We start from the raw sequence: 27,369 nt of genomic DNA on the forward strand, positions 1-27,369 counted from the left end.
AGTAGAGATGTTGAGAGGATTGGATTTCCATATATTTAAATGAAGAAACCTAAAAATCCTGCTGAATGCATGGATAAAGAACATTAAGGCAAGTGAGAAATCAAAGACACTTCTTAAGGCTTTTGCCTGAGCAACAGAACTTGTGGTTGTGCTATTTGTTTAGATGGGGAAGAACTGAGGGGGCCAGATCTGAGTATGATAATGAGTAATAATGTCAAATTCTGTTTACAAATAATGTGGATGCAGTTTCAGATGTGAAGTTCAATGATAGTGATAAAGGATTCAGATTGCATTAAATTACACTGCGTTCAAAACTAGACGGGGAAGACAAGATTGCCTTTAGTTGTATTCATAGGGAGAGAGAGAAGGGGAGTAATTTGTTGCTGGTAGTGCTTTAGGTAACCCAAGAAAATGTAAGAAGTACTAATTTGATACAATTAATGCAGAAGAGGAAATCAACAAAGAGCATCTTGGGAATCTAGTGGATGCGAAACAACAAAAAAACTCATCAGTTGTGTGCAGAGCTCACTGAGAAACTGATGTCATAAAGAAATAAAATTGATTATTCGGTTTGGTGTAAAATGGATTTGTTGGTGATTTTATTCAAAGAGGCTCATCACATTGTGTATAACAAAACCCCACTGATGAGACACTGAAGGAAAGTAAGATATGAGCAATGACTGGGCAGTGAGCATGAATCAATCTCTGGAAGAACTTGGTTAGAAAGGGTCACTGACAAGGGTAATGGGAGACAGGTCTCTCTCTCTCTCTCTCTCTCTCTCTCTCTCTCTCTCTCTCTCTCTGTGTCTCTCTGTCTGTCTCTGTCTGTCTCTGTCTCTCTCTGTCTCTCTCTGTCTCTCTCTCTCTCTCTCTCTCTGCTTGTGTGTGTGTTTTATTTTTACAAATGTTCTAAGAGACCAGAAAGTTAATGATGAAAAAGAAATCATTGCAGAAACAAACTCTTAAGAAAGAGGTGGACAGTGAAAGGATGGAGTCGAAGGGCACTTTCTGATAGGACAGGCATCCATGGCTACACATTTTAAGGCTTGACAGTGTAGAGTGAAAAATTATAAAGGCCATTTTATGAAATATGTGTAGATTTTTTGCCTTAGACCTGAGCAGGAAAAGTGCAGATTCCGGAACGCGGAACTGAAAATAAGATTTCAGGCCTTCACTTTCCCTGGGGCACATTCCGGGTGGAAGAGGCCCAAGGCAGGAAAGCATTCCTGACCACAGATAAAAGATGTAAGTCACCTAGGTGGGGCTCTAGCAGGAAGAAGGAAAGATAGTTAATCTGAAATAGTTGATAAATGACAGGGTGGGACACAGTGACATGGTAAACCATTCAGGGTGGGTTTCTCTGGAATGTTTCGCTATTCTTATGTTATGTATCCTTGGCAACCCCTCATCCCCGCCCCACTCCCCTGGTTTGTGGTTTTTCTCTTTAAAACGCTCCACGGACTGGATGTTGGGGTCTGACCCTACTCCTGCACGAGTACGTGGTGAGACCGCTGGCTGCCAGCTCTTTTCCCTAATAAACCTCTGCTGATTGCATTCAGGTATGGTTTCTTGTGATCTTTGGGTGGTCGTGATTTCCTGAGACTTGAGGAAGGGTCTCCCGAGTATGGGGGTCTTCAACAGGACAGTGGGTGTGTGAAGTGGAATTGAAAGAAGAACCATTGGTGACACAGTGGAAGAACTGAGACCAGCATTTGATGAGTCACCTTATGTAAAGTCTCCAAAAATGATGCTGTGGGAGATACAGAGAATAAAGAAGGGACACTGTAGGACTGTGAAAGGGGTCTTGGTTTTTGGTAGAAGCACTGGCTGGAAATAGCCCAGAGACCCTGCAAGGGACAGGCATTTATTCCTCCAGGCTTGCAGAATCCAGGCTCCTAACACATGGCGTGGAACTCCATTAACCTGCGCTGTTCAGTCACATAGGACATTGCAGTCCCTCCCAGAGAGGTTTACACAGGTAGAGGGCCTGACTACAGACCTCAGCCCTAGAGATATTTACATATTAGTGAGTTACCTGAAGGCCAGAGGGCGTAGCTAATTAGGTGACCCTCCTTCCCCTCTCCCTCTGTATTTAAATCAGACCTCCTCTGGCTTAAGTGGAGGGTGCATGTCCATATCATCTACAATCCGCCATGTCAATAAAAATCTTGGAACCGGACTTTCTCATGTTATTGGGGTCTGTCGTCTTGTGGCTGTTGTGAAGGACTTCCCTGTACTCCAGCCACCGGTTCCTGGTTCCGGCAGGACACGATGAAGTGCACAGGGAAGGTCAAAATTGGATGTCTCTAGCACTGTGATGACTGACAGGTTGCTAGCTGTACTACAAATCAGTCAGGGAATTCCAGACTTCATAATCCTGGGACAGTGGAGATCAAGTACCCCTATCTGACTGCAGGGGGGAAGCCTAGAGACCTTGGGGTAATCTGATTTTATCACCAACTGGAACCTAGTTTCAATGATGTCAGGAAACTTACCAAACGTTATTGTTTTCGATAGTCATATTGTTGTAAAAATACTGTGGCATGTATGATGATAGCTACAATCACCATGATGGATGCTTTGCTCATGTTTTCTAAATTCTAATTACAATCCAATGAGCCAAATCCACCATCCTCTCTACTCTACCATGTAGAAGTTGAAAACAGGCCTAAAGTAACTTGGCTAGGATTGGAATCTGTAGACTTTGTTTTAAGTGTCCAGGTTTCTATGTGATATCTTGTCTGTCACCACAACCCAAATCATCTTAGCCTCTGCCTTATTTTTGGACCTTGGTGGAAGAAGCGTCAACCTATAAGACTATGGCATTAAACTCCAAACTTAAGCATATGTTGTCTATATTAAAAGGAAAGGTAGTAATGTTATCAAGTTGCCTGAGTACTTGAGACATTTACATGTAAGAATTATAACATGACCTGATTAATAATGTAATGTACCTTTAATAACTTCAAGAACAAAGTCTTTGCTTTCCTTTCTCAGTTATGTTTTATCTGTTTCACATTAAAGCTGAAATCATGGAAAGTGAACCTTTTCAATTTTAATTTTCCATTTTAATAAACAAAATTACTCAGTAAATATTTCTTTTACATATAAAATGATACTATACAAAGAGATGAATAATGTTGATGTATTTTTTCTTACATCCTAAAATCTTGAGTCCAAAGGCAAATCATAAAATAAGTAGATGATCACATACATTTTATTTAAATATGGTCATATGATGTGATTTTGGGGGGTTTTTTGTTTTTTTTATTGGGGGGGCGTTGTTTGTTTGTTTTTGGATTCTAGGATTTAGTAAAAAAGTGTAACAGAGTAACCAAGGTATTATGAAGAATTTTTGGTAGAGTGGAATGTTGGATAACTGCCAGTGTCTTTCAATGGTGTCCATACTAGAAGTAAGATAAAATTTGTAAGTAATACCACTCTATCTTTCAGAATCAAGATGATTCTGGCCTGTGTATGCCATACCACAGATAAAGCAATGTCCTGAACTATGTGAGAGCAGATATAGATTGAGTAACTTTGGCTTCAAATTTTGATTATCAACAAATTTGGCTTTGGGCACATGTTAAACAACACAGAGAAGATAAAATAAAAGCCTTTCTAAGTCCTTATCCAGTTTGTTGCTGTTTTCAGTTTGTTGCTCTGTTTTCTCAAATGGAAGGAAATATGTCTTTTTGTTGACATCAGACAATGACTCCTCCTGATCAAACATAGCTGCATCCTAATCTCCAGTTGAGTCTATCAGAAGGTAAAGTGGTATCAGAAATACAGCTCGCAAAGGCCTGAAGAAGATCCACAGATATCCTAGATAGAAACCAGGTTTATTCTAGACTAGAAAGATTGCTCAGTGGTTAAGAGTGCCTACTAAATGCTCAGTCCTCAGCACCCACATATCTGATGCCTCCTTCTGTCCTCCTTGGGTACTGTGCACATGTGGTGTGCATATATACATACAGACTAACTAATTGCATAGTTGTGGAAAGGTCGTGTATCCTGCTGGAGATAGAATACACCTTTAGGAGAATACTGCATTCTGCTCTGAGACAGTTCTCCCTAGCCTGTTCCCCGGCCTCAGCAAGGGCACCAATGTTAGATGCTGTGGAGGGAAGCACAGTTAAAGCCACTGTCTTGCCTTTCAGTCTAAGCCCTTTGGCAGAAGAATCAAAAGCAAGCCAATCTTCAGGGTCCTGGCTTCTACTGTTTTGCCTGCCCCTTAATAAGTATGTATTCAGAGCACATGACAATGGTGCTGTGACATTGTTACTAATATAGAACAAGTCAAAACACAAAGAATTTTAAATGGCTCCAGTTCTTTAAAAAAATGATTTTTGGAACCGTTTCTTCTTCTAAACCAGAGTATCCTGCTGCTCCGGTTGGTAGTGAGAGCTCTCAAGTGCCAGACAATGGTGACCATGATAAATGGTCTTCATACTCAAAGGTGTCCCTAGTGAAAAGAAAGGCATAAAAAGCTGATCTCACTTGTGTGATGCCAGTCCAGCAGACAATGAATGTCTGTGCATGTACTTTTAAAGTCATATCTTTTCAGGTGATTGTTAAACAGTTAACTATCAATACTTTGAAGTGTTCTCATCTCTGTGAACATACAGTTTGATCAGGGAAACGTTTCACACCAATATAAAACTACAGCTTTTTACAAATCAGCTGAGCTTAAATAATTTAATTATGGCCTTTTAACACGGAAGAGTTTAACCTTCCAGATGGCTGAGAAAAAGAGATATTTTCAATAATCGTGGAAGGAATTATTCACTATAATTGACGTTAATGTATAATTTACATTTTATAACATTTCTAGTTCTTAATAAGTCCTAATAAGTAAAACTAAGAGTGAGAATAATTATCCCACAGGCCAGGGTAAAAATGCTATCATTCCCTTTGCAATGATTTTAGGGGTTGTTATATTTTGTTTCAAATGGGTGGCTAGGGCTTTCTCATGCTGTATTTAAAAGTTACTTAGTCTAATCAGCTCAAGGCTTAGGAAGGTTACTTCATGGGTAACTTAAGTATGCTATTTTGTTATAGCCTAAAATAATCTATATTAAGTTGTCCACTTTTAGATGCAAGGAAAGAGAAAGATACAAAGGCAGAAACAAAGTTATTACACTAGTGAACTTTCCTCTAACCCCGCTGTAGTATAAAATTACATCAAAAGTGTTATTGTATCACGCTACTACCTACATCAATAAAATGCCACTTTGACATATTATAAAGAAGAATCAGGAATGCTTCAATCCACCCAACTCTCTGGAAAGAAAAAGAAAGAAAGCACAAGGTATATAGCATGTTTCATCCACAACAAGTCATCACAGAACACAGTCACATGACTCCACAGTGCCGTGACAGTCTTCATTTCAAAAGAAGAGCTTTCCAGTGCAGGAAACTGCCTTCCTTGGATCTGACAGACAGGCAGCTCTAAGGAATGAATTGTGAAGTGAGCGCCAGATCACAGGCTTTCATACTCCCTCGTTTTCCCTCCTTCCTTCCTGTGTGCACATCTGGAACCCAAATTGCATTTCAATATTCATAATAAACTTTTCACTTGGATAATAAAAACATTCCTCTTAGAGACTGCCAACATTCGATCATTATAAAAACTGAAATGTGGGATTTGGGGGGTCGTCGATTTATTGCTCCTGAAGTACAAGCATTGATGCCAACTGCAAATTTACTATTCATGGAAGTCCTGGAAGAGTAGAGAGGTATAAGTAATCACACAGCTCTAGGTAGATAATAAATCTTTCAGGGCTTTTCTCTATTAAGTTTCATGAGGAAACCCAGAAGGTTATCTTTGAGGCTAGCATGAAGGGAGGTAGCTATTCACTTCTAGAGTTGTCTGAAATAAGCTCTAGAATGCAAATCTATTTCTCTGGTCCAAAGACAATTTCTTGGTTACTGATTTTCTCTTTGATTTCTGTATGGACTTTGTCCCCATATTTTTTCCTAAATAGGAAATATTCTGTTCACTGAATACTTTACTCATTTTGTTGATAAAAGGTTGACACTGGATAGCTTAAATTCTGCATTCTTGCTATATTACTACAACTGATTTTCAGTATCTATGGAGATGTAAAAACAAGTTAGTCTCTACCATAGAGTTTAAGTAGACTTCTTACTACCACTCATATCTGTGCATGACTAAGAAACTTTATTCTTCGGAGATGAAAACTATCCATATGGAAACATTATCTTCTAAGATAGGCTTGGGGAAAAAATGGCTAGCATTACCTCCACAGGTTTGCAGAGTCTCCCAGCAGGTTGGTCGATAGTGGTGAATTATGGTACATGAGAAAAAGTCTAGCAGGATTGAGCCCTAAAGAGCTGTGAGATAACAGACTGAAGAGGGCGAGACCACCCAGTATATTTGAAAACCAGAAAGCCATTGCTTTCCAACTCAGTGTACAGTAGTTTGTACGCTCTGAGCAATGAGTTGCATCTGAACTTTACTGTGCAAATATTAATCAGTGTTAATGTGTAGTCATGGTGTAAAGTGGGAAGGAGAAGACAGGGGAACTTAATTAAGTGAAAGATATTGAAGCAAACTGCGTTTCGATGTGATAAAAATGTCCTCCCTTTTGCTGGAATTCTTTGCCCATGTTTCCTAGGCTGTGCCTCTTCATTGCATCCTCCAAATACAGCCTCTGAAGAAAATTCCTTGTTTTAAGATCCCATAATTCAGATACTAATGCTTAAACAGACCTCCTCACCGAGATCTCCTGGTAGACTCTAAAATGCTTTCATAGTTTGGGACAGTCATCAGTTACATTCCTCCTGAGAGGCAGCCAAATGATGTGTGTAAACTAACTAACAACACATCAGTGTCTGTGTTCCATTTGTTATCTTTAATGCAGATTTACCTTGGGCACTAAATGGGAAATAACTTTCATATTTTAATTTTGATATCTTTATAAAATGATTTGCAGGAAGTAGGTTACAAATAAATAAATAATTGAGCTATCAAATGATTCCTCAATATAAAAACCCTATATTTGAGTATTCAGACTATTATAAAGTAGCAAATACATTATTGTGTATTGTCACATGTAGTTTCATGTTACAACATCGCATTATTGGATAGATAACTAGAGCAAGTCATTTTTTATTTACAAGTGTAAAAAAAATGAGGACTGATCTTCTCAAGATAACCATAATTATGGGGGCTGATTGAAATCTAAGTGAACGAAAAGTTTGTCATTCAGCTTCTACTCTGCCCTAAATGCTTTGTCACACTAGAACTACATCCTCTTTGTCAGCAGCATGGCTGTAGTAAAGGGTTCAGGAGACACATGTCAAGGTAGTTACCCAACGAGTCTCACCATTATCCTGGCCATTGTCTCCCATGACCCTCACCAAGTGCGGCGTGTAACAGCAAACATCACTTGCATGTGACAGCCAATGGCTTCTTCATAGATGTCACAGCCATCAATGGGCTGGATGACTACTGAATTTTTCCTTCATGCCAGGGATGGTTCACTGTGATAATCAAGTGAATCCCTTTTAGAGTCTGAATAGACGCTTTGTCCCAGAGAATCTCACTTCCAAGTTTGTTCTTTCCTTCTGTTTGCTCTCTCAGCTCTAGAGATAGTGACATTCGGTGACTCCACTCTCCCTGTATTTTTAAGACACCCCTTTACCCTCTTTAGTAGTGAATTCTCTTTTACCAATTTAATACTGTTTGATATTATGCATTCCACGTTTGAAATGTTGGTGTGATTTTTATACACTGAATGAACTCTGAATTATATAGTCTGCAAGAAATCTTCTAGAGGGAGACAACCATCAGAAGGTGAGGGAGACGTGTATATTTTGGTATGGATTACAGCACACAAAGCACCTGCACTCCTGAAGGGTGCCATGGGATTCCTGATGCTCCATGCTTCTTCCAGTGGGTTCTTTATAAACATCGCTCAGGTTTCACAATATCTCTTTTCCCCTGAACACAAATGAGTAAGTGGCTTTGCAGCATCAGTGATCTTTCAGCCTTGCAGAGGCTTTGCAACATCACAGTGCTGTTGCTTACAACTCTCTGAATGGATACTATAGGTTGATAGTCAATGAAGCAACCAACCAATTTCTACATGGCAAAATAACAAGTCTTGATTATCAAGTAGAGTCTAAAAGGTGGACACAGAGAGAAGTTCATAAAGTCCCCAGGACAGCAGGAGTATTGTCAGTAGAACACACAAGAAGAAAAGCAACTTCCATGTGCTTTCATGGAGGCCTGTATTCTCCTCCATGCCATTATCCAAAATTTTAAACTGGTTTCCATATATTTTTATCCTATGTGGAACTCCTCCATTATTCCATTCGAAACATTTATAAGCCAAAGTTACCCAGTCTGCAATGCTGTCATCGCTACTGCCTTCTAAGCTCCTCCTAGGATGCTCCACTAAGCTCTTCTTACTGTGTTCAACCATTTGTCTAGTCTAAAGTTACAAAACCTTACCCTGTCCTAGAGCACAGTCAGGTCTGTCATAGCAAGATCCCAACTTCTTTTTTTCAGTTACTTGTCTTATGTTAAGAAAGAATACCATGTCTAAAGCAACTGGAAGAATGAAGAGTTTATTTAGGTGTTACAGTTCCAAAAGGGTAAGGGTCTGTTGCCATCACAGCAATGAACCATGAAGAGCAAACTCAGTGGCCAGAAGCTGAAGGATCACAGGTCATCTGTCACACACACAGGAACTGACACACACAGGAAGGAACTTGTCTTGGTCTCATTGTTTCTCTGATATCATATGCAGAAATGGATACTCAACATATGTTTGCAAAATGAGCGAATAATTAATATTCTACTAGAGTGTCATTGTGTCAACAACCACAAAGAAGATTCATGGGTTGGAGAGATAGCTCAATGGTATGAGCACTTGCATATGAGAAACTGAGTTCCATCCTCAGAGACCACTTGAAGGGAAGGGTGTGGTTGGACTCACATAAAACCTCAACACTAAAGTAGGTGTTGGTGGAGACAGGAGACTGATGGGGCTTGCTATTATTCAACCTAGCTCAAGGTTTTGATAAAGGAAGGTTCTTTGTCACCTCTGGGCATGAATAAACACATAATCACATAGGCATGTGCACACACACACATTTTATACCACATGTGTGCACATGTCAACATGTACACATGCACACATATACAAAAAATAAAATACCTAATAAATAATAATGAAGAATATTTTAGAGACATGGACTGGGAATAATAGGCGTTGAGTATTGATTATTGAGGGTTGCGTATTGCATAGCTTTCAAACTGCTGGTTCCATATAATATTTTAATTTCACTGTAGCTCAGCTGTTTGCACAGCAGGTGCCGTTGTAAGTGACCTCTGACTCTGCAACCTCCCAGTTCTTTTAAAATTTGAGGGAGGGAAGTGATCCCTTTACCTCATTCTATGTGATCTAGAACGACCTGTAAACTAGTGCCTTGTCTTAGGATGTGAAGCGCTTCAGCTGTGAGGCCTCAGGATGTTGGTGAGGTTATATTATCTGCTCATTCTCTTCAGTAGATCTGCCTTACAATAACCCAAGGATGAGAGGTGAAAGTGCCAAAGCCTGGGCAATGTTACACTGTGTCCACTTGACGTTTCCTCAGCTCTGTGCCTCCCTGTATACATATTAATTTTCCTTTTGCATAAATTAGTATTGACCAAAGACAATCTTAGGAAACTGTCCATTTTTTGAGAAGATAAGCTCATCAATCTATTTCACAATTATGTTGTTTATGATTTTTGCAACTAAAACATCAACATTTCTATCAGTATCACCCTAATGTCCAGCCCAGGAGTTACAGTATCTAATAATGAAGAGTCCCAGAGATCCAGGGATGTCATGAGGAAGTCTCCACTGTCCTTGTCCAGCTGAGGACCTTTCCTTCTTCTATGTCACCATGTGGCTGTAGTCTCTTTCAGTCAGTTTTGATTGGCTCTTTTATTACTCTAGAGCTCACCAGAAAAAGGAAAGGCAGTTGGCCCATACATTTGCGATCACCCTTTCTCTTCACATATCCCTGGAGAATAAGTGTGAGAGCTTCAGCATCCAGAAGCCTTTACATTGGTTCGTTTTCGTAAAGACATGTCTCCGTCGCACACACTCTGCACCCGAACTCATATCCTAGTATCACCTACCACATTGTTTCCATTGGGATTTCAATTTTTACCTGTACAATTTCAAGCATGAACTGTGTCCTCTGCAGGTGAGTGACACTAGATTCTCCATTTATTTAACCATTTTATGTTTATTATTATTGTATGATATGTGTGTATACAAAATGTGTATGGTATGTGCATGTGAAAGAATTTTCGTGCTTATCTGAGCATCAGTCTTATCTAAACTGTGAACAAGTTTCTCCATTTTATTTATCATTTTACTATCATTATTATTATTACTATCAGCAGTATTATTGTATAGTATGTGTATATACATATACACATACTATACAATACATACATACATACATATGTATGTATATATGTATGTATACATATATGTATGTATGTTAGTAAAAGTTGCCAGGTGCCTGTGTGACTCTGTGGAGGTCAGAGGACACCTTTGTGCATTCAGTTTGCTCCTTATGACTTTACATGTCTTTCAGTGATTGAAATGAAGTCTTCAAGCTTACATGGCCAATGCCTTCACCTACGGAAGCATCTCGCCTGGCTAGGTTCTCTAATTTTCAATATGAACATCTTGAGGTATCCCAAGGCTAGGCTATTTTCTTTGGATGTGAAACTTAGACATGTCTCATGGGATGGTATTCTTTCTACTGCATCATGCAGTCTATACCCAACGACCACCCGCAGGTGTTGCACATTTGAATATAAGGAAAGTTAGGTTTGCGATTGTGGGAATCAGTAGTTCAAGCATACATTACCACCCAGCAGCAAGCCTCTATATAAGCCATACACACAGGGCCATAGGTGGTTACATGACAGGTGTCAATAGCAACAACACTTATCAGTTAGTTGACAAAACCACAAAGGAAAGGTAAACTTTCCCTATGGTTCTATAGATTTTATTTTATTTAAGTGTATATGTATGAATGCAAGGGTATGGTGTGTGTGTGTGTGTGTGTGTGTGTGTGTGTGTGTGTGTGACAGAGAGAGAGAGAAAGAGAGAGAGACAGAGAGAGAGACAGAGAGTGAGTATGTGTGTGAGTGTGTGTATGCATATGTGTATGCATGTGTGTGTACTTGCATGCATGTGTGGGTGTGTGTGTGCATGTCTTCTGAAGCCAGAAGAGAATGTTGACTCCCCTGCATCCAGAATTTTAAGACTATATGAGTAGGCCGACATGGTTGCTGAGAACTGGACTCCACATCTCCTTGGCTGAACCAGCTCTCTAGACCCTAAAGGTTCACAGAATTACCTTTGCTTCAGGTTTTCTGTCTTTTGCTGCTTCTCAGGATGAGAACTTTGCTAATAGACATGATAGAGTTGTGATTGTGAAGGCACATTCCACACAAACAGGGGTGCTAGTGGGATCGGCTTCTCAGTGGGTACCTGGTCATGTTCAAGTATTCCTTTATCAAAAGCCTATTAACATGAATCTCATGGAATTTGCAACTCTCCATATTGAATCAGGCCTTCGGGGGAAATGTGCAGTCTAAATATGGAAGAAAATCTGATGTTGAAAAAGCCACTCACTAGAAGAATCTCCAACTTCTACATTCCCAAAGCCTTGAGAAAGGAATGAGCTGATCCATCCGCTTTTCACTTTAATTCAATGAGGTATTTGATTTTCAACTACTGTCTCAGCACTGTATTAAAACCTTGTTACTAGGGAATAAAAGAAAATTACCTGTAATCCCCTTTCCTCAGAAAGCGTGTTATTATAATGGATTTCTCACGTTAGTCCGCCTGAGCTGCTGCCGAGAGAGAACCTCAGAGCTTTAGAGCATGCAGGCTGCTAACACAGCCTTGCAGGCTCCATCCTGGAACTGAGCTGCACTTACCTGTTGGTTGGCAGGAAGAGAGAAGACTTGTGGAGTATGGTGACCTTACATGGAGTTCCACCTGGGCCAGGTGACCAGGAAGCTAGCATTAAGACAAAACTCCAAATTGTTCAGTAGAGCAGCCTCTTCATAAGGTGTTCCCCACACCTACATTGTATCTGTCAGGGCCATACAATCAGAATTGACCTCCCTCAGGTATACCTCTTGGTGGCATAGTCTGTGGTAACTATTCAGAAGGGCTGTAGATGAGAGAATTCCCCCAGAAAATGTGTCCTGTTTTAAAAGAACGTGTCATCCTACTGGACAGCAGGTGACACCGGCCTGCTTTGTCTGATACATCCAGTTCTCCATGGGAAGAAGGCTTCAGAGATGGTCTTAGTGATCCAAACTCATACTCCAGAGGAGAGACAGGACAAGTTCAAGGCCTGCCTAGGCTAATATGTGGTATTTTCTCAACACATAACACACACAGAAACACACACACACAGAGAGACACACACAGAGAGAGACACACACATGGGGGGACGAGAGAGAGAGAGAGAGAGAGAGAGAGAGAGAGAGAGAGAGAGAGAGTCACAGTGCAAAAGGGGGCATTAAAGCCTATAGAACTGAAGTTACTGTTTGTGAGCTGCCACATGAGAGCTGAACACTGAACTTGGTTCTTCTGCAAGAGCAGCCAGTACTCTTATCAATGGAGCCATCTCTCCAACCCCGCAGGCAGATTTTACAATAAAACCAAACTTATTCAGTCTTCTTCCTCCCATCATACTATAACTCCTGGTATCAGCTCTCAGTGTGTGTGTGTCCATGTGTCTGTGTCCATGTGTGTGTCTCCGTGTGTATGTGTGTGTGTATGTCGGTCTGTCTGTCTGTTTGTCTGTGTCTGCATAGCTCCGTGTATGTCCATGTGTGTATCTGTGAGTGCTCCAACTCTCTAGCACTCTGTGATTCTCTCAATGTCTCTAGCACTTTACCTCTGCACATTACTTGTGTCTGAATCCCTGTTTGTCGGCTGCCAGTTTACTTTATTAGCTGTAAGTATTTTAAGAGTAAAAACAAAAACTAAAATGTCTCCCAACAATAGAAAGCATCACCATCGTAGTTTAGTAAACAATAAAAGGTGTCAGAAACCATGCACTTGCTGCTCTCACTGTCTCCTTCCTACTTAACAGAGAACTGCTTTACAGAGGCCACTTCCTCTAGGCTCTGCTGCTTCTAGCCACCTCCCCTTTACCCATCACTCTGCTTTATTATTTCTATTTGTTCCTTAATTAATGGTCACCATAATGTCACCTACTGCTTATTAGGTATAACACAGAAGAGGTGGGAACAAACACTCTTTCAGGTTTACCATACAGCTGTTATGCTGCAAGGAATTTAAAATTGTTTTATGGAATGCCTAAAAATGTAGGCACCATTAAGTGAAGGAAATTGAAGATTTACAAGGTAATTTTCTTAAGTTTTCCCCTGGGGTAGCAAAAGAATTGCTATTAGTAAAACAATTGATTGGGAGCATTAGTGCGGATTAGGTAATAAAGAGGCTCCAGGAAGTAAAAGGTCCTGCATTCTAAGACCTAGGGGAGGGGGTGTGAATTAGAAGGGGTGTGTGTGTGTGTGTGTGTGTGTGTGTGTGTGTGTGTGTGTGTTGTGTGATGCAAGAGGAGAAGAAAATACGCCACTAGTCATAGAAAGGATGAGCTGGTATTAAGGTATAGCATCCTTTCCTCAGTGAGACAGCACAGTGGAGGCCATCAGTCCCTGATGAAGAACTCACTACAACCTTTTTACATTGTGTCTCTTGTCGCTCATTCTTCTGCTCAACCTTGGTTCCTTTTCTTTGTCACTGGTGCATATCCACGTGCAAAACCTCAATAGACTCCTTCAGCATCAGTGTTCATTGTTCATGATTGGTCCTGAGATATATGCTATCAAGCATGGTCACTCATTGCTGCTCTTGTCAATCAGCGCAACTCTCAGTGAGCTGTCCCCACTCTCTGGAGACTTCAGTTCTTGGGTCATCATCTCCTGTTCGATCTCTAACCCATGAATTATTCTCAACAACAAACATAAGTAAAATGATACAAAACAAAGCCTCTGCCTCCTGGAAGAGTAGCAGGGATAGGTATGGCCAAGGATAAGGGGAGACAGCTTAGTCCATAAGAAGTCTACCATGCAGGCTCTTTGGACTGTCGGCATCCACATACAAAACTAGATGAGTAGGTGTCACATCTGTCACCTTGGTACTGAGGCAGGTGGGGGCATGTCAATGAAGCTCACTGGTTTGCTAGTTTATTCAGATGGATGGGCTCTGAGCTCAGTGAGAGTCTCTCTTTAAAAAAATAAGTGTGGTGGGGTGATAGGAAGACACCTGAGATAACCTCTGACCTCTACACCCAATTACACATATATTCAAGCAAACCGGTATGCACACTAATGTGCACATCCCCGCAGGAACATGTATATAATCCCACACACAAACACAAAATGAAATGAGATGATGGGGTGAAGGGAAGTTAATGAGTTTGTAAGCCATCATAAAGGAGTGGAGGTTTGCTTGGAATTAAATTTGAGCTTTTGGGAAGTGGGAATTATAACTTGATCCAATTTTCTAGTTAATGAATAAAAATGTCTATTTTGTCTTGAAGACACAAGGGTATTATTTAGAAAGTTCTTATACTGCTGAGGTGTGTGTGTGTGTGTGTGTGTGTGGGGTGATATAGCCATGTCAGAAGGAGCTAAAGTGTTAAAAATTAGATTAGATACTAGAAATACTGGGCAGTAAGAAACCTAAGGGATATTTTGATATAGAATATTGTACAAAAAAACTGAATTTATAGGAAGGAGTCAAGCATGACCTTGAGGTCTTTTTAGTCTGCAAATGGAAAGTTCAAGTCTCAATTGACTCTGGTGGGAAATACTTTGCATGAGCTGCTTTGCATGAATCAAATAATCACGACTTTGGCTTCAAATAGTTTTTCCTTTGAGTTGTGGATTAGGCATCCAGGCCAAGTAGAAGGCTGACTTCACAAAGGTAAAAGGTGCAGTGAGTGGAAGGCTCTGAGGGAATCTGTGCCTATCCTGACTAGCTCTATTATCTTTAAAGTTGCCTTCTGAGACTCCCAGTTTATCCTGTTTGTATTCATCCTTAGACTCTACAAAAGCTGTCCCAGCAGAGAATGGGATCTCCCGAGTTTCAGGACCATCCTTTCAACAGCTTCCTCCACGTCTGCAGCTTCCTCAGTGTCTTGAACTTGGCTTTTATTTTATCCACATGAGCTTTGACACTTTGCTCACTTGGGCTCTGATAAGAAATATTCATCTGCTCATTCTCTTGGGATCCACAATCACTATCCACAGGTTCTGTTTCACTGTTATGATTCTAAGTGTTCAAGGAATTCTGTTTCCTTGTTTTTGTGTCCCATGCTTTAAAGCCTATATAAGCCAGGCAGTAAACAATACTAAATAAAACGTAAGCCCAGGATGTGGTCAGGTAGGAGAACATTGGCCTAGGCTGTGTAAGACCTGGGTTTAATCCTCAAACCTAAACACAAACAAAAAAGAAGTTAAATACTAATAAAAATTAAATAACCTCTGTACAAATAATTTGAAGACAAATATCATTGACTTTGACATTTCTCACATTATACATGAACCATTAAACCAAAAAATCAAAACTAGAGAAAACATGAATAATGTTTTTTTACCCTAAAGAAACTGTTTTTTCAGAAATTTCTCCAACCATTTTCCTATTCATCTACACCACTGTTACCCAAGAACCACTTCCCCTCAAGGTATAAAACCTTTAAAATCATTATTTTTTTTCTGGAAAAATATTACCTGTCTTAATGAGCTCTGATTTAAGCATGTGGTCTTCTCAACTCTATCCCTTGGAGGTAACTGACAGCTTTGTTGTTCTGTTCCTCGATGCATGTCCTTTGAAACAAGCACATGCTTGGACTGCAGAAAGGGACTGAATGAGAGTCACTTCTGAAACTCATCCTGGGTTAATCAGCAGATAGGCATGGTAGCTCTAAAGAGAAAAACAAAACAAACAGACACAAAAACCAATATAAAACTAGCTCTCAGATCTGGAAAACTTCTTGGTAACATTTGATCACCTTTGTCCCATTTGGATGGCATCCAATTCAAATTTCAAAGTCCTAGATAAGCAAGCCTCCATGGCAGAGCCTGGCTAAAGGCCTCTCCAAGATGGTGCTGAGTCACTGTGTGCCTTTGATGATATCACCTTATTGTGAGTTGAACTTACTAGTCCATAGTGCATGTATCTGATTTCAAAAGGATTTGATTGATACAGTGTTGTGTTTTGAGCCTGCACACGAGTGGTCTGACTACCTGCTGGTTTCCACTAAAGATTTGCCTGGTGGGGAATGTACAAGGATCATAGGTTTCCAATATAATTTCATAATTATTATTTGTCATCAGTCATAGATGGAGAGGGCTCATGGGTCTGGGAAGCTAGTGACAGTTGATGACTTCTGGCAGAGAGGAGCCATTGTCCTTAGTGATGTAGTGACTGGAAAGTTACTTCTGCTCCAGTGAATAGCTACACAGACATACCCACAATAATGAGCCTCGTGAAATCAAGTAAGTCCCAAAGCAAACCAAAACAGAGCAGAGACATGAAAGTGGGATGGGGATTTGGAAGGAGGGAGGTTAAAGGGTGAGGGAAAATAGGAGGGTAAATGTGACCATAATATATCATATGAATGTATGAAATTTTCAAAAAAAATAAATCAATTCTTAAAAAGAGAGAAAGAAAGGTGAAGACCAAGCAGGGGAAGAAAGTAAGAAAGGTGAGATGTAATAAGGAGGGAAGGACAGAGGGATGGAGGAACAATGAGAGTGAGGGAGCTAGGGAGAGAGAGAAGAAGGGAGAAATGAAGGAAGTGAAGAAGGGAGGGAAAGAGAGAAGGAGGAAGTGAGCTAGGGAGAGATGGTAGAAGGGAGAAGGGAAGGAAGGCAGGCAAGATGGAACGGGGAAGAAGGGAGAGTGGGTGAGAAGGTTGGAGGGAGGACGGAAGAAAAGGAGGGAGGAAGGGATGGAGAAAGGAAGGGAGGGAAGGAAGAAGGAAGGAAGGAAGGAAGGAAGGAAGGAAGGAAGGAAGGAAGGAAGGAAGGAAGGAGGAAAATTTGGTTTAGGTATACAATTTCTTCGAAAGAATGCCATAAAGAATATGGTAATACAGTATGACTGAGTGCTTGCTTTGTATGATAGAATTGTCAACTAAAAAGAAAACCAAATCATCTTTGATATAAATATAAACATCTTGTAAACTTAGTAGTGTGCAGTTCCATGGCTAAACCAGAGTTAACTCCAAATAAACGGCACCTTATAGAAGACATACAGAACCAACCATGCAAATGAGACAAAGTTAAAACTTTGCCTATGCTTTTATGTTTCCAGCTTATGAAAGTGTTTTTTTTTTTTCATTCATTTAGCCCCCATTGTAGTTTAAATATGAAATGTTCTTCATGGCTTCAATGAGTGTTTGGAGATTTGGTCTCCAGCTAGTACCGCTGTTTTTGAAAATTATGAACCTTTAGTAGGTGGAGCCTTGTTGATGGATGTTACTGGGGGCTGGGGCCAGGTGAGGTTTTAGAGTCTGGTCTCACTTCCTGTCCTCTCTCACCCTGCTTCCAGTATGTGGATCATGTGTGATTGCTCTGCTTCCTGAATTCAAGTTCATATCAAGCTCATGCTGCCAGCCCTTGTTGTACATGCCAGTATATACCACTTTGGAGCTAGAAGCCCAAATAAAACTTTTCTTCCCATCTTGCTTTTTGTCCAAGCATTTTATCACACCAATAGAAGAGTAACTAGGTATAGCCCATTTTCCATTCTAATCTCAACCTCTACACTTCACTCTCTAAGTAACCCTGTTCTCTAGCTGTAATTTTTGTTCTGCTTTGCCTCATATTGCATTCCATATACAAATATATTATATAGTTTATATATATATCTACATACATATATATGTAGATATATATGTATCTACATATATGTATGTATGTGTATATATACAAATACATATGTGTGTGTATATATATGTGTATATATATGTATATATATATATATTATATATATATATATATATATATATATATATTTAAACTTGTATATTTTCTGGCAAAGAAAGACCTTCTTTGTGATGTTTGACAAAGGGAAGAAAAGTATTTAACAGCAGTCATCAGTACCAGGACCAACACTAATGCCTCCTCCTAGGGGAATTCCAGCCATACCCACTTCCCAGAAACTATCACCTTGGCAGTAATTTTATTTTAGCACAACTATCTTTCTTCCTTGTGTTTCTTTAGTCCCGAAGGGTATTTCTTGCAACAGCAGTTCTGATCCCACCTATCACATGAAAAGCATGCACACAATCCATATGGCAAAGGAGGAACCATGCAAAGGTGCTAATTCACATCAGACATTAACTCCCAAATGAGTTTATGATCGATTTTGAAAAATTAGTTTTTTGTTTTGTTTTTATTTTTTAGAGTTTTGTTGCTGTTGTTGTTTATGTGTTTAAACAGCCTCATGCAGGGCTAAAGAGGCATTTTGCAAGTCAGTAAATCCTAAAGAGCCTGTGATATCAGCATGGCAATCAATGGTGAAAAAATTTAAATGGAATTGTTTTGGTAAAGCTACCATGTGCCAACTTTGACACACTCAGTTCTTTTTTGAAGAATTAAGATGAAAGATTATGAGTGATCTGACAAAAATCACAATTCTTCTTATTATTAATAGAGGTGTGGGATAAGACCCTGACAAAATTTGTTGTGTTTCAGACAACATTTTTTTTTTGCAGAGTATGTCATTATATTTTCATTGTTGTTTAGTCTTTTTCATGTACATCCTGAAAAGGGAGCATTGAATGATGACTATATTCCCTGCTGTCAGAACACACAAGGAAGACAAGTGTTCTCCTGTAATGGGAGCTAGGTGCTGAGAGCATATGGGGGTATATCTGATAGATTAAACAAATAAATAACATTTCCATCTTTTTCCTTCAACATCAGACTAGAACCCAGAAAATTGAACTTTAAAAAATTAATAATATGGTTCTAGGATTAACAGTATTACCTGTCAATGAACTGCCTACAAGTCCCCAGTTGCTCTTGGGATATCCTGATGTCAAAGATCGAGCTTCTTCAAAATCTGTTCTGTGTGGAGCCTCAAACAGCTGGCCTGGCTCTCCATATGATGACTCTGAGTGAGTGTGATGAAGGGGCTGAGAAATTGCTCTGATGTATCATAGTGCCTGCATCTAAAGCAAATTTGTCTCCAGCCTCCCAGGCTCACTGGATATTAAGATAAGGCATGGGGGTTGGCACATATTCCCTTCAGTTTCAGCCTCAGACACGTGGAAGTGATTCTAGCCTAGACGATCACATTCCTCCTAAAAAATGTTGGCAAGTCCTCAGAAACTGTGGCCAGTTATGATTAGCACTCTTCTGAACATCATTTGGGAAAAAATAAGGTCTGATAGAAGAGAAAGAAAATTCTGGCACCTTTATGAATCAAAAAAAAAGTTTTATAAAGAATAAAGCCCTCCAAACGTGGCACAGAAAAAAAATCAATAGAACCTGCTGACTGCCTTTTGGAGTGCAGGAAGGAGGCTGATGTAAAGTTAATTACTGCCTTATTAGGCTGAGCTTTGGACCTGGGAACCCCAAGAAGCCAGGTTAAATGCGAAGAAATCATTTCAGCTGTCTTCCCCGTGGCAGGAAATGGTAGAATTTGCATGCACAGTATTAAAGGAAAGACACAAGGCTCTGACTTCTAAATGCCAACATAATGATGAACAGAATCCTATTCACCATCTCCCGGAATCTGTTCTCTGGTGCTCTGGGGTACTGAGTAGGAATGAAAATCTCTCCTTGAAAATCAAACATAATAATCAAATTCTTCAAGTTAAAGAGAGGCAAGAAATTCAAGTATGAAGTTTTAAAGCTCAGTAGTGATCAGTGACCAGAGAGTAAATTCACTGAGGAAAACTGTCCTCAAAGTGTTTTATTGTAGCTGTGATTCAAAGAACCAGCTTGAGAGACACACAGATTCTGTGTATAAATGCAATGGAAATTAGTGTGTTATCCATACTATTGAGACTCCAGCCACCACAACATTATGAAAAAGTGAAGCAAGCTTATGCAGTACAAAATCTCTTACCTGTAAGAGACCAGACCAGAGGGGCAATATTTCTAAAATATCTATTCAACTAAAATACAATGTTTCTTAAATATTTATAGAAATAGAGAATAGAAATTCTCTTCTTCTGTGTTCTAGATTGGTTTTGAAACCTGTGTTTCCAGCCTTACAAGCTATCTGCGTCTAAAGCTAGATGGAGTCCATGAGTCACTTGGAAATACAGCACCAGCCACATCCTTCCTGTAAATAAGGCCTCCTATGGATCTGCAGAGGATGCCAGATACTGTATGAAATGGAAGGAAGTTCTTACAAGTTCTGCTCCTCATGTGACTTTGTGGAGGAAGTATTTTCTCTCTGGGAGACGACTTCATGCGATGCTTACTGACCTTTAGTGCATTAAGGACAGCAGGTAAATCATTGGCTTCTGCCAGAGAGGCACATTGATTTAGGGACACAAAGAACATGCTCACTAAACAATGAACTCTCCCGCTGGAGAATCATAAACACACCCATAGCCAAGCAAATGAATCTAATGCTTAATGAACCTTTGCTCACCTTCCAAACAACGAGGACACACTGAAAATACAATCAAATCTGTTTAGCCTCAATCTAGAGCCAAACTCCTTCAGGTGTCTGGTTTAGGGTTTCTATTCCTGTGATAAAATGTCATTCCCTAAAGCGACTTGGGGAAGAAAATGTTTATTTCCTCTTACAACTCTATGGTTATTACTAAAGGAAGTCAGGGCAGGAATTAAAAGCAGGGAGTTTTATTGCTTCTGGTGTAAGGTTGGGACTACTGAGGTAGCAGCCTGGTGGAGTAAGTAAGAACTAGTTGTGCGGCTCCAGTGAGAGACGCTACTGTGGAACTGCTCTTATTGTTGAGGCCTTCAGCCTCTGGGACTGAATAATACTGGGCTCTCAACTTCTTTGTGATTTGTCTGTTGTTTATTATTTTACATAGTACTTAGTAAATTCTGATATACACACACATACACACACATACACACACACACACACACACACACACGCCTCTTAAAATCTTTTCTAAATTTTCTCTGACTGAACCCCAGAATAATTTCCTAAAACAACAGTGAAATAAAGAGATTTAAATAAAGAGACTTTTGGAAAGTGTATTATAATGAAGAAAATGTTTCTTCTGAGCTTTCTGAGTGACGACAGGAAATGACTGTCAGCCATCTTCTAACCAAGAAACTGGGAAGCAGAAAAGCAGACTGAAATGTTCAGTGGCTGCTTTGTTCCCAAGCAAAACATAGTGAGTCTGTATACAGACTCGAGGATACAGTTGTGTTCTCTATTGATGGTCAATATGATCTGGGGGAGGTTTGACCACTCTATCTCTCAGTGTCCATTTATAACGCTCATATGTATTCTTTCCTTTACCCTCAGCAGGTTATTTAGTGATGGTAGAGTACTTAGTATAGTACCTGGACTATGAGAAATACCATATAACTATTGCCTATATATGTCTGTCATATACCTACATACTATTTCTTAGTGACCAAACTTATGTGTACATAATATGTTCAACTTGACTAAAGTTGCAGAGATTTGGGTCATAAAGTCTTACAGCAGGAATAAGACAGTTCCCAGTTTCTCCTAGACAGTTTTTATTTGTGTGGTGGCTTGAATAATAATGGCCCCTTAGGCTCCTATATTCGAATGCTTAGGCACAGTGGTTAGAACTGTTTGAAAGAATTATAAGGATTAAGAGGTCTGTTCTCTTTGGAATAGGTGTGGATTTATTATTGTAAAAAGTGTGTTACTGGGGGTAGAGTTTGGGATTTCAAAAGGCACACCTCTCTCTCTCTCTCTCTCTCTCTCTCTCTCTCTCTCTCTCTCTCTCTCTCTCTGTCTCTCTCATACCTGCTGCCATGTTCCTACCATGATGATAGCAGACTAGTCCTCTGAAACTGTAAGCAAGCCCCTAATGTAATATATCCTTTTATGTAAGTTATATTGTTCATAGACCTTTCAGATACAGAACAATCACTTAGCCAGTTTCCTTTTGTAGTATTGTTTTGTACTGAGACAGAACCTCTGTATCCCAGGCTAGTTTCTAACGTCTACATAACCATGGATAGCATTAAACTTCTGACAACCGGATCTCAACTTCCTGCCTGCTGGGGTTCTGCATCCCAATTCTAGGGTAGTAGCAGGAGACCCAGGGCTTTTTACATGCTAAACAAGTATTTTACTAATAAGTTATATCCTGGCTCCTTCCTATATGTTTGCTGGTTTTGTTCTTTGCTTTAAAACGGTTTACACTGATTTCTACAACGAAGTTGTATAACTGCTTCAGAATGACAAAGTTGATTAATATGTTCGCATGCTAAAGACCCTCTCTTCATTGGATTACAGGATGACTAACACACATAGTAGCTTATAGTCATTGGAGTAGATTCAGACATGGGGCCTGAGAATACCATGGCATAAGCAAAGAGTTTGAATTTATATTAATGCACAATAGAAAAAGATAAACTTTGTCTTTATAGTAGTACCATAGATAATACTGATTTTTAATCATATCATGACAGTTCCCACAAAGAGAAGAGCATTTACCCGGTTTGGATGATGAAAGTGGAGGGCACTTGTAGGTTTGCAGTTAAGGCTTAAACCTTGTTGGAAATATGCACTTCTGGGTTCTATATCTTTGTCAGACCTTATTGGCCTAGCTGCTTCTGAAAATGAGCAGTTATCATTTTAGGGATGTTGAGAAGCAGGCAAAATGTCATGGAAAATTTACAGGAAAGTTTAGTGATGAGAGATTAACTTGTGTATGAGTTATTAATAGTAACATTACAGCAGCGTTATCATCCCCACCCTAAGCTGCTGCTGTCATCATTTTTATTTGTATGTCATGCCAAGTGACCTCAGCAGTCATATCTGCCATACTCCCTAACTGTCCCAAGTCCGTGAACTAATTTTCATTTTCTCACATGGGGTGAGATTTCATTTCCCCATGAATTTCCCCAAGTATGTTACCTTGAGATATCAGGATGCTTGACTTTTGAGTCAATTATATGTTTTGATTACTTTCAGTGGTGTTAATTTTTTTCAGCAAACCTAAGTAAATACTGACTCATAAAAAATTATTTTGGTGAGTTTTGGACCAGAATCAAAAGTAAGGTGGCAAGTTTCATTTGTTAACAGCTAAGAAAGTTTTAATGACATTGAACATTATGTTAAACCATAAACAAGAGATTTATAATGATTATGAGGAAGGCTAGCCACAGGAATATTGCTCCAGTGCATTCTCAGACCATTGACTATCATTGGCTTCAGCTATCATTCCAGGAGCCTCTGTCAGTGTTAAAGTTCAAGGCTATAGGAACTCAGTATCTACTACAGAAAGGAAACAAATGAAAAACAGGCCACTTTTGCTTTAGAGGAAAAACTGTCTTGATATTCTAAGTATCTAATTCCTAGACATTGAAATTAAGGAAAATAGGTTAATACCAAGTAAATATTGGAGTCCAGCAGGAGAGGCCTGATCTATTTCACTATTCAGAGTAAAGATTCCTATTTGATCATAGCCAAGAGAGAATGAATTCCAGGTGTTGGTAATTTGTGAGGGTCTCTTCTTTGTATACATTGAGAGAATAGAGCCAAGTATTTCCCAATTTCAGAGGGGAAAAGGGAGAAGAATGAGAAATGCATGTGTGTCTATGTGTTCCATCATGAAGTAATATCTGCACTTTGAGAAGAATCTGAAGCAGTCTCTCATAAACTTAATACAGGGGATCTCTTTATCCTCACATCTCTTTTAACTTAAGCATGTGTAGTTCTCTGCCAAATATCTGCTTCCAATAGAGGTAGAGATTTCAGAAAAATTTAATGAGATAGGAGACATGCTTAATCTCTGTCCCTTAAGATGACCCAGTTTATTAAACTCCACATCTCTCCAGAAGTTCCCACGCCAACAAACCACACCTGTATCCATCAGGAAGTCTCGATCTTACTCTCATTGTCTAATTCAATGTTGATTATCAGTCTCCTGGAGTATGGAACATCTCCCTGAAGCAGAGAGGAGAGGGCATGACTCTGTTACAGCATCTCGTCTAAGCAGTCCCAGATCCATTTACAAGCTCAGCTTTCTTCTTCTTCTTTTTCTTCTTCTTCTTCTTCTTCTTTCAAATTTATCTTCAAAAAGAGGGCACACGGGCCATGTTTCATTATTCTGGCTAATGGGAGGGAGGAGTGGAGTAGATGATTTAGAAAAGGAAGTATCCTCCTGATAAACCTGTTAACAGCAGCTTGAGAGTCTTTTATTTGAAGAAATAAAAATAAGTATGTAGCTGGGAGGTATTCTTTGGGGACAGTCTGAGGAAAGAGATGAATTCTTAAAATCATTCCTTTCCCCACATTAATATTTGCACTCAAAAAAGGCTCTTTCCATTTATTTATTTGTAGAAATAATACCTACCTGGCAGTAGGTTTTTGGATTATAAGAGTATATTGCTGTTGTCTGAGAAAGAAAGAGAGCTATAAACAGGAAGGAATATATGGTGGCTTAGAAAACACTAACAATGATCAGAGGCTCAATGAGTAGAAGAACATATTCTTTAAGATAGAAGAGAATTGAGTTCAAATTTTCAGATCACCCACTTGATAATTTTATGACTTCAAAACTGTTGAGGGCTAGAGTCTTGCTTCTTTTATACTTAAGAACAGAATAAGAAATTCCTGCACAAAGTGGTTGTCATTAGACAAAATTGCTATATTTTGATGATTAATTTTCATTATCAACTTGACAGAATCTAGAATCATCTGGAGGAGACATCATTGAGGGGATTGCCAGTGGCCACATCTATGAAAGATTGTCTCTGTTACACCAAGTAAGGAAAGAACACACAGCCCACTGTCGGCACCTTTCTCTTGGGAGACAGTGGAGAAAGCTAGCTAAGAGGGTATCTTTTATTTTTATCTGCTCTTGATTATAGATGTAACATGCCCAGCTGCCTTGACTTCCCTGCAATGATGGCCTGTAATTTGGAATTGTGGACTAAAACAAGTTCTTTTGCATCTGTTGGCTTTTGTCAGAGTATTTTATCATAGCAACAGAAGTGAAACTAGTACACATTTATATGAGGAAAAATTTAGCAACTAGTGTGTTTTTGTTCTACTGTGGGACATACAGCCAGAGCTATGACCTCTGACTTTATGGGACCTACTATCACCCTGAACTTAGGATATTTATCTATAATGACAAAATACTGTCTCTGCAGCTTCCATGCCCAAGGAATCAAACCTTCTTCCATATCCTTGATATCATCCTTGCTTTATAGAGCCAATGTAAGCCTATGAGTTATCTGTTTCTCTTTAATAACATATCAGAAATTCAGAAGCTTAAAGCAATATCCATTATAGCACATAGTTTCTGGGGGGAGTTCAGAGTCCATATAATAGTGTTTCCTCTGGTACAAAGCCTCTTGATATTGTGCTAGAAGTGGCTATTGGAGCTTCAGTATGGACTCATGAAAGCTGCCATGGACCAAAGAATCATTGCCATATTCACATGCATGTCTCTTAGCCAGAAGTTTCTGTGTGGATGCTAAGTAAAGCAATTCTTCACATCACACTAGCATTTTCTAAGGGGTGGGGCATGAAAACATTTGGAAAGAAAGATTGAAATATGAGCGGAAACTTCGTATTTCTAACCTGCTCCAGAAGTGATTTAACTGAACACCACAATATAGAATTGAACAATGGTGCATCCTTGGCACACAGAGGCAAGGAACAGCACAGTAAACGATCATGAAGTAAGGGACTATCAGAAACACAACTCCAGGAATTTGACTGGTGACTTGCCCCTCTTATTTTTAACATGCAGTTAATAGTGAAGAAACAATACTCTTTTCTTTAATTCCAGTTTTTTAAAATTAACATTCATATTTAATCAATATGTTATTATAAGTTTATATAATATATATAAAATATGTGTAATTTATATATAATATATTGATTTATATATTACATATGATATATTATAAATTATAAATAATTTATATATAGATTTATTGTAAATATTCATGATTGAATTAATATTAATAACATTCATAGCTCCAGTATTCATGCAGCTAACTATTAATGACTAGCAGATTATATCAAAACTCAGTTGTCTTAAAATAATTATATTGTTTCACATCTTTTTGAGTCCGGAGGCTTTAGCTTACCAGGCTGGTTCTACTTGGAGGCATCTCCTGAGTATGTGATCAACATGCTTCATTTGGCAACTCTTGAGTAAGTATAGGATCAGCTTCCGGGAAGGTCTGGTGACACTGAAGAATTCTGTTAGCTGATCTGACATCTGAATAACTTTTGAAAGTGAGACCAGCCTCATCTCAGCATAAGAACACCAAACACATGCAGTTTTAATACATGTTCAGATTAAAATACATCTAAGCATTCTCTGTCTTTTATACCTATAGCTGTGTCCCCAACACATAAGATTAGGTCAATGACAAAGAAATCTACTCCACACTGTACAGCTCCAGGAATGAAGTGAACCAAATCTTTAAGGATAAAGAGTAGATACATGCAGGATATCAAACTCATCTGTCCCATTAAAACAAGAAAGGCACAGACATGATGAAAGAATAGAAGGAATCCATGTGTGCACAATGCTATACTGATCATATCAATCTCTAATATCACTGTTAATGGAGTCTAGTTGTAGATAATGTCCTTGCTATATTTAACTCTGGGAGGGGAGGTTAGTTCTAATATCTAGAAATTTAAATTAAATAAATTTCTTTTGGAACAGACTTGATTAAGATATATCTGTTAATATTTCCTGATCTACATGGTTATCTGATTTAGAGTCAAAGAAGAAGTAGAAGAGGAAGAAGAAGAAGAAGAAGAGGAAGAAGAAGGAGGAGGAGAAGGAAGAGAAGGAGGAAGAAAAGGAGAAGAAAGAGGAGGAGGAAGAAGAGGAGGAGGAGGAAGAGGAAGAAAAGGAGAAGAAAGAGGAGGAGGAAGAGGATGAAGAGGAAGAGGAGGAGGAAGAAGAGGAAGAGGAGGAGGAGGATGAGGAAGATGAGGAGGAGGAGGAAGAAGAAGAAGAGGAGGAGGAGGAAGAGGAAGAGGAGGAGGAGGAGGAAGAGGAGGAGGAGGAGGAAGAAGAAGAAGAAGAAGAAGAACAAGAAGAAGAAGAAGAAGAAGAAGAAGAAGAAGAAGAAGAACAACAACA

At 39.3% G+C, this 27,369-nt stretch overlaps 2 long non-coding RNA genes across 2 annotated transcripts; one reads left to right on the forward strand and one right to left on the reverse strand.

The window, feature by feature from the left end:
* Nucleotides 1-8,582: 8,582 nt before the first annotated feature.
* On the reverse strand, nucleotides 8,583-19,259 carry LOC143442155 (uncharacterized). Its single transcript, XR_013110169.1, has 3 exons — nucleotides 19,095-19,259; nucleotides 15,827-16,019; nucleotides 8,583-15,530 (listed from the first exon to the last, which is right to left on the reverse strand). It is a non-coding gene; the product is annotated as an uncharacterized LOC143442155 (long non-coding RNA).
* On the forward strand, nucleotides 16,171-27,122 carry LOC143442156 (uncharacterized). The gene is made up of 5 exons (XR_013110170.1): nucleotides 16,171-16,241; nucleotides 20,298-20,568; nucleotides 24,935-25,015; nucleotides 26,335-26,420; nucleotides 27,000-27,122. It is a non-coding gene; the product is annotated as an uncharacterized LOC143442156 (long non-coding RNA).
* Nucleotides 27,123-27,369: the final 247 nt, after the last annotated feature.

The sequence above is a fragment of the Arvicanthis niloticus genome, chromosome 4 (assembly GCF_011762505.2).
Source record: "Arvicanthis niloticus isolate mArvNil1 chromosome 4, mArvNil1.pat.X, whole genome shotgun sequence".
Taxonomy (NCBI): Eukaryota; Metazoa; Chordata; class Mammalia; order Rodentia; family Muridae; genus Arvicanthis; species Arvicanthis niloticus.